This window comes from Notamacropus eugenii, chromosome 4, assembly GCF_028372415.1.
Source record: "Notamacropus eugenii isolate mMacEug1 chromosome 4, mMacEug1.pri_v2, whole genome shotgun sequence".
NCBI classification, from domain to species: Eukaryota; Metazoa; Chordata; class Mammalia; order Diprotodontia; family Macropodidae; genus Notamacropus; species Notamacropus eugenii.
Genome location: NC_092875.1, coordinates 88,381,493 through 88,388,733, shown reverse-complemented (window position 1 = coordinate 88,388,733; position 7,241 = coordinate 88,381,493). Strand labels below are relative to the sequence as shown.

General features: G+C 41.3%; 1 long non-coding RNA gene across 1 annotated transcript; it reads left to right on the top strand.

Annotated features, from left to right (window-relative positions):
• Window positions 1-1,320: 1,320 nt before the first annotated feature.
• Window positions 1,321-2,291, top strand: LOC140500330 (uncharacterized). The gene is made up of 2 exons (XR_011965697.1): window positions 1,321-1,608; window positions 1,722-2,291. It is a non-coding gene; the product is annotated as an uncharacterized lncRNA (long non-coding RNA).
• Window positions 2,292-7,241: the final 4,950 nt, after the last annotated feature.

Below are 7,241 nucleotides of genomic sequence, written 5' to 3'. Positions count from 1 at the left end.
CTAATTCCATAGTTCTTTCTTTGGATGTGGATGGCATTTTGTCTCGAGTCCTTTGGGAATGTTTTAGGTCCTTGCATTGCGTGAAGGGTTAAGCGTACCAGAAGAGAGAAGATATTTAAAAGAAAGTGGAAGGACTGGTATATTGGAAAAAACCAGTCTTAAGACCAAGCTAATGCCACATTCTAGATTATGACCCTGGGCAAATCATTTGACTTCCAAATCTCAGTTTCTTCCTCTGCAAAACAGTGGCATAGTGAAGAGCGAAACACTTCTTGATTGATTATAACTGGACATTAGCAAGGTTACTTTGGCAGTATCTGTTTGGAGGAAAGAATTGGAAAGGGGAAAGACTGCACGCAGGGAGAATCAGTTAAGAAACTAGTTTCATAACCCTGATAAGGTGATGAGAGTCAGAACTCAAAACGTGCAAAACTGGGGAAAGAACCAATGAGAAGACTACTGAAGTTGAATTAGTAGGATTTGGAAACAGGAGTGAGAAAGAAGAATGAAAATGGAGATTCAAGAGTGGGGCTGTAAGAGGAAATATCAGGACCAGTTCCTAACACCTCCAGGTTTGGGAGACTGGATAAATTTAGTTTTGGACATGCTGAATTTCGGGTGCTATGAGTGGAAGAGCTCCAATAGATAAGTTGAAAATACAGGCTTGGAAATTGGAGTAGAGAACTTAGAGGTCTAGGGGTTTTCTGGATAGACATGGTCATCAAAGCCATGGGAGAGGACTACATTGCCAAATGAACAAGTATAGATAAGAAGGCTTTGGCTCAGGGTATTTCCAGGGAAGGCTAGGTGGGAAAATTCATAAACCACCAGGCTTGGCCTCAGGAAGACCTGAGTTCAAATCTGACCTTAGATGCGTAGTAGTTATGCGACCCTGGGCAAGTCACTTAACCTAGTTTCCTCATGTGTAAAATGAGCTGGAGAAAGAAAGAGTAAACCCCTCCAGTCTCTTTGCCAAGAAAACCTCCAGTGGGGTCATGAAGATTTGGACAGGACTGAACAACAAAATGCCTGCTGTGTGCAAAGTTCTGCGGATACAAAGCTTCGTTAGGAGCTTAATCTGATGGAACGAAGGTACTAGGATGGCATTAAAGTAGTAAGTGCAGGGATCTGTATACAGTAGGCGCTTAAAGCTGGTGGAAGAGAGCTGCGTTCAATACCCCTGAAAATACGCAAGCGTGGATTCATTCAGCGAAGGTTCAGTAAAGACCAATCACATGCTCTCAAAAGGCCCCGCCCCCCAGGGACTAAACTCCGCCCTCCCACCTGGAAGGCGAGCTCCTCCTCAGTCCCCTCCCCTTTGCTCTCATTGGCTGCACCATCGAGAGGAGCGTCTGCGCCTCAGCCTAGATCGGCACCGGAAGTGCCTGCGAAGAGTACGCTCTAGGCTTGACGACGGCCTCTGATTGGAGGGCTGAGCGAAGACCTCCGCCCACAACCTCCACGTGAGGAAGGCTCACTAGCTCAGCGAACTTGTCAGTTTCTCGTCAGCCGAGCCCCTTAAAGTCCGTTGTGCCGTGGCCAAAGCCCTGCCTCCCCTTCCCCGCTGCTGTTTAGCTCCTTTTGGGCGTTGTCTTCCCCCGTTACACGGTAAACTCCTGGAGGATTGCAGTCTTTTTTTTTAACTTATTCTCAGGGCTTGGTCGGGCACTAAACGTTAATAAATGCTTATTGTATTGTACTTTAACCTCTCCCTGTCACAGGCAACTCCTTGTGAGCCACACCAATGAAGTCCCAGGTCTGATTTTTAAAAATGCCACCTCCAAAGGGATATGGGTGTCGGTGGGCTTCCACACTGCCAGGAGCCTCCGATGTCTGCCCTTACCGCCTTACACGTGGACCCTGGAACCCAAGGTTTCAAAGGCATCCGTGGTGCCTCTCCAGGCGACCTTCACCTCTCACCTGGGCTGTTGCTTCAGCCTCCTCTTCGGTTGTCTGCTTCTTTCGTCCATCCTCTAAGCACAGGTCTGATCATGTGATTCTCCAGGTACAAACTCCAGGTTGGCCCCAGCCCTTGTAGAGAGGTCCATCCCAGCCACTACTCATGTCAACTGTCACTGCAGGGCGGGCAAACCTGAGGATCCCAGGATTAGCAGTGTTCCCTGCCCCTACCCTTGACTGTGAGTTCAGCTTTCAGCTTAACCCTTGTGTCAAGCGAACAGCCTGAGACCCAGCAACTGCCTCTGCCTGCGCTGCAGCCCCCAACTCCTCAGCAGTTTCCACTACTGAAGGGTAGTAGAAAATAAAGTTTTCATCCTCTTTGGAAATGTCAACAGCTCAATGTGAGAGATGGTCATTGTTTTATCAATGGAAATGACACTAAAGAGGATGCATTATTACCGTGTGCTTTACTATTGCATCCTAAGAACCACGGTGTCTTTCCATCAGACTTACTGTTGAAACCTTCCAAGGTTATCTTCACCCATTAGAAGCACCTATTGCACCTTGAGAGCAGAGCCTGCTTTGCTTTTCCATCTGCAACCCCTGCGCTTAGCACAATGCTTTGCATATTTTAAGCTGTCACTGGATTGGCAAAGTGAGATCATAAGATCTTAGGATTCATCTAGTCCAATCCCTCATTTTACAGGATTCCAGTTCTATCTCTATTTCCAAGGTGTTTGACCTTGGACAAGTCAATTTCTGTGGGTCTGTTTCCTGTTGGATAAAATGAGCAGATCGGACTAGAAAATCTCAAAAATTCCTTGTGATCTATGAGCCTCTGAAACTAAAACAAAAATTTAGGAAGGTGAATGATTCACAGAACTACAGTTATTATTAATCATGATGTGTGAACCTTCTCTGGTGACTGCCGGGAAAGGGAGGGTTGTTAGACTGCTAAATAACTTCTGATTGGCTCTATAGACTAGCGATCATCTTCGATCATCTTCGAGAAAGGAGGGAGGGAACAGTTAGTCATTTACCAGAGAGCGACTCCCAAAGAGGAAGAATGGTGGAGCCAGAAGATCTAAGTTTGAATTCTGGTTCTGCCACTTACTTCTTTGCTTCTCTATTCTACCTGTTTCCTCATTTGTAAAATTAAGGTGATGATACCTGTATTTACCTCATAAGATTGTTGTGAGCTGATGTTCTGTGTTCCTAACAACTGAAATGAGCCTCATAAGAACCCCAGTCCAGGTTTGGATGTGTTGGAAGTAGGTGGGATCTAGGTTTTAGATACAGAATGCAAAACAGATAGATATGAGGCTCAAATCTCTGTCCTGAGGCAATGTTATTTTTCATTTTCATTTATACTATTTTATCTGTAACACAGCAGATTATTAGTAGTATTAGTAAATTCATTAAATTCAGAAATAGGGTTTTAGAGCCTCACTCAAATCCAATTTACCCAAAATCAAAAGACATCACAACTTCAAAAGGCTACAAGCCTAGACCAAAGAGGAGGGAGTGTTGGTGCATGATTTTCTGTTTGCAGATGATTGTGCACTCAATGCAGCCCCTGAAGCTTAGATGCAACAAAATATGGGTCAATTCTCTGCTGCCTAATTTTGTGCTAAGTTTGGCCTAATAATTAACACCAAGAAAACACAGGTGTTCCATCAACCACCATCACACCATCCATACGTGGAAACTTTGGTTACAACAAATGGAGAAGTTTTGAATGCTGTGAATAAGTTCATTTACCTTAGTAATGTACTTTCCAGGGATGTACACATTGATAATCAGGTTGACACATGCATTGCCAGAGCTAACTCAGTGTTTGGGAAGCTCCAAAGAAAAGTTTGGGAAAGAAGAAGTATTATACTGACTACCAAACTGAAGGTCTACAAGGCCTACAAGGCCATTGCTGTATGCTGTGAAACATGGACAGTCTACCAGCATCATGCCAGGAAACTGAATCGTTTCCATTTGAACTGTCTTGGGAAGATTCTGAACATCAGTTGGCAGGATAAGGTACCAGACACTGAAGACACTGAGGTCTTTGTTTGAACTAAACTGCTAAGCACTCAAACTACACTTCAGAGAGTGCAGCTCTGATGGGCTGGCCATGTTGTTTGAATGCAAAAATGTAGGCTTGCTAAAAAGTCTATTTTATGGAGAACTCACGTGGGGCAGGCAATCACACAGTGGTCAGAAGAAGTGATACAACGACACTCTGAAGGTCTCTCTTAAGAACTTTGGATTTGATTGAGTGACATGGCACAGGACCACTCAGCATTGTGTGCCCACATCGGAAAGGGTGCTGTGCTCTATGAGCAAAGCAGAATTGAGACAACACAAAGGAAATGCAGTATATGCAGATTTAAAGTAGCCACCCCAGATGTTCATATGGACTATTTGTGCCCAATCTGTGGTAGAGTATTCCGAGCTCGTATTGGTCTGATCAGTCACAGTAGGACACACTGAAACTTCACTTTATCATGGTGATATCATTTTGGTCCTCTTTGAGAATGAAAGACAACATCCAACCAACATTCATGTGGTTTCTGTATGGTATGAATTCTCTCATGTTGAATAAGGTTTGAGCTATGGCTAAAAGGCTTTCCTGTATTCATTACATTCATAAGGTTTTTCTCCAGTATGAATCCTCTGGTGCTCAATAACGGATGATTAAAACATTTTCCACCCTCTTTACATTCATAGGGTTTCTCTCCAGTATGAATTCTTTGATGTTCCCTGAAGTGTGATTTATGATTGAAGACTTTTTCACATTTGTAGGGACCCTCTCCAGTATGAACTCTCCTATGCTGGGAAAGTTGTGATCTTTGAGTGAAAGCTTTTTCACATTCATTGCATTCATAAAGTTTTTCTCCTGTGTGAATTCTCAAGTGCTTAGTAATGGTTGACACTGAACTAAAGACTTTCCCACATTCATTACACACATATGATCTTTCTCCAGTGTGAATTCTCTGATGCTGAATAAGATCTGAACTCTAGCTAAAGGCTTTCCCACATTCATTACATGCAAATGGCTTTTTTCCAGTATGGCTTCTTTGATGTCAAATAAGATTTGAATTTTGGCTGAATGATTTCCCACATTTGTTATATTTGGAAGGTTTCTCTCCATTATGAATTCTCTGGTGCTGAATTAGGTTTGAACTCCGGCTAAAGGCTTTTCCACATTCATTACATTCATAAAGATCTTCTGGAATATACATTTTTAAGTGCTTATTGATTTGTGAAGTCTGACTGAAGGCTTTCCCACTTTGATAACATTCACAATGTTTTCCTCCATCATGAATTATGTGGTGTCTAACTAGGAATGAATTATATTTGAATCTCTTCCCACATATATCACATTCATGGAGTTTCTTTCCTATGAGAGCTTTCTGATATGTAACAAGATCTGAGTTCAGACTGAATTTTCTTTCCCATTTATTATACTCCTGGGTTTGTTCTCCAATTTGGATTTTGTGAGTAAGGATTACCTGCCCAAAACATTTCTCCTGGGGATAAGATTTCCTCAGAGTTTCTTTCTCAAAATTTTCTTTCTGCATTCCTAAAAAGTGTTCATATTTATAGATTTCTCCCAACTTAAGTATTTTTGGATCATTCTTTGTTTATCTAAATATTACCCACAGTGATCCTACTTCTTCAGAAACTTTCTGCTTTTCAGTCACTTGTCTATTACTGGGCCCTTTCTTGGAATCTGAAACAAACAAAATATAGATAACAAGCCTTTCCTGTGATAAAAGAAAGGAACAGAATTCTGTAGAACAGAATTTAATTTGTCCAGATAAACTAAAAACTCTCCTATGACTGGATCTGAGTATTCACTGTTTCACATGTCCATTGAAACTACCCTACTGAACAAATGAGCAGTTGATCCTTCCCTCAGTCCCCTAAACTTTAAGTACTTAATGTCATCCTACAGGATATGCTCTCAGTCACTGTCATTGACTACAATTAATTCACAGGGTTAAAATTTAACACTCCCAGGATATCTGCATGCTCATATTCATTCAACAATCATTTAATAAGTGCTTACTCTATACAGAGTATTGTTCTAGGAGCTAGAGAGATGCAATATTTAAGCCAGCTGGGAGATAAAGACAAATGTAGATGACTATAATATGTAACATTACATAATAAGTATATGATAAGATGAAAAATGTTCTTTGACGTATGAGGCAAAAGATCATTACTGGGAAATATTAGTGAAAGAGATGGCATTTCAACTGTGTTTTTTTAAAGGATGGGCAGAAATTCAACAAGCAAAAAGAAAGAGGGAGAACATGTCAAGCAAAAAGAAAGATATGAGCAAAGGTGCAGAGGGACAACACAGTGCATGTGTTATGATCAGGTAACAGTATTGAGGAAGTGTGGCTAGAGATGGTCTTGTAATTTCAGGAAGACGTGGCTCATACTGAGTGAATGACTCTGAGGAAGTCACAATCCCTCAGCATACCAGGCATCTTTTTAAATACTATAATGCTCTAATCTACAGAGTCAAAGGAAGTTCCTCAAGGGGAACTTCATGAAGAAGAGATAGAAAGCATTATGAAGTACAAGATGGATAATTTTGATTACATTAAACTGAAAAGTTTTTGCGCATCCAAACCCAATACAACCAAGATTCAGAGGGATGCAGAAAACTGGGAGAGAATTTTTGCAGCTAGTGTCTGTGATAAAGGCCTCATTTCTAAAATACATAGAGAACTGAGTCAAATGTACAAGAATACAAGTCATTCTTCAATTGATAAATGGTCAAAGGAAATGAACAGGCAGTTTTCAGAGGAACAAATTAAAACTACCTATAATCATATGAAAAAATGCTCTAAATCACCATTGATTAGAGAAATGCAAATCAAAACAACCCTGAGGTATCACATCACACCTATCAGATTGGCTATCTTGATAAAACATGAAGATGACAAATGTTGGAGAAGATGTGGGAGAGTTGGAACACTAATTCATTGTTGGTGGAGCTGTGAGCTGATCCAACCATTCTGGAGAGCAATTTGGAACTATGCCCAAAGGGCTACAAAAATATGCATATCCTTTGACTCAGCAATATCACTTCTAGGACTGTGTCCCTAAGAGATCATAAAAATGGGAAAGGGTCCCACATGTACAAAAATATTTATAGCAGCTCTCTTTGTGGTGGCCAAAAACTGGAAATCAAGGGGATGCCCATCAATTGGGGAATGGCTGAATAAATTATGGTGTATGAATGTAATGGAATACTATTGCACCATAAGAAATGATGAACAGGAAGACTTCAGAGAGGCCTGGAAAGATTTATATGATCTGATATTGTGTGA